Below are 806 nucleotides of genomic sequence, written 5' to 3' on the forward strand. Positions count from 1 at the left end.
TTATGCCATGCATGGCGAACACGCCAAAAGGAAAGCAAGACCGGGCATTGAAATACATCCCTAAGAACATCACAAGCAATATCATTCAATATATATATTATAGAGGGTTGAATTTGGTTCCTTGTCTGAAATATATGCTTACACCAAATTTCTTATTAACAAACGAGAACAATATGGTTCAGTATCTGTTGATGAAGTGATGAACCCTATAATCTAAATATGTCAAGCTGCACCTAGCCAGTCCAACCAAGTATTCAAGACTTATGGTTGTAACATTCAAGAAAATTTGTCCAAATAATGCTACATAGAGCTCCAATATTGAAATTACCAAAGGCAGCTTCATTCAATATGTCGATATTTGCTTATGTACTTAAAGTTAACTGCATTCAAAGCCAATTGCTTTGCTGTGGTAAACTCTACCAGTTTTACTGAAGGAAGGAACATGCAAAATATGTTTAAATGAAAAAGTGGTCTTTGAAGCAACCAACCTGATCGTTGTTATGTCAGCAAAAGGATCATCAACTATGAACCCAGCCACCTTCCAGGAGGGATCCTTGGCATAGACTCGGTTACAAAGTGCTCTCATCCATCTATATGCATCTCCACTGGAAAACCGTGGTGCAATTATCCAAGCAACTGGAATAGCCTTATTCTCAGAGTCGAATACAACAAGACTATGGATAGGATACTGAAAATAAACGCAACACATAGATCTGAGAATCATCCTGATAATATAAATACCAAATTTAGCTACTGATTCAAACTGTAAGAAACTGACCTTTAGTTTATTTGTTCCAAACCTCGAG

General features: G+C 36.8%; 1 long non-coding RNA gene across 1 annotated transcript; it reads right to left on the reverse strand.

The window, feature by feature from the left end:
* Positions 1-806, reverse strand: LOC104774534. Its single transcript, XR_765382.1, has 3 exons — positions 779-806; positions 489-688; positions 1-60 (listed from the first exon to the last, which is right to left on the reverse strand). It is a non-coding gene; the product is annotated as an uncharacterized LOC104774534 (long non-coding RNA).

This window comes from Camelina sativa, unplaced genomic scaffold (genome assembly GCF_000633955.1).
Source record: "Camelina sativa cultivar DH55 unplaced genomic scaffold, Cs unpScaffold03435, whole genome shotgun sequence".
Lineage (NCBI taxonomy): Eukaryota > Viridiplantae > Streptophyta > Magnoliopsida > Brassicales > Brassicaceae > Camelina > Camelina sativa.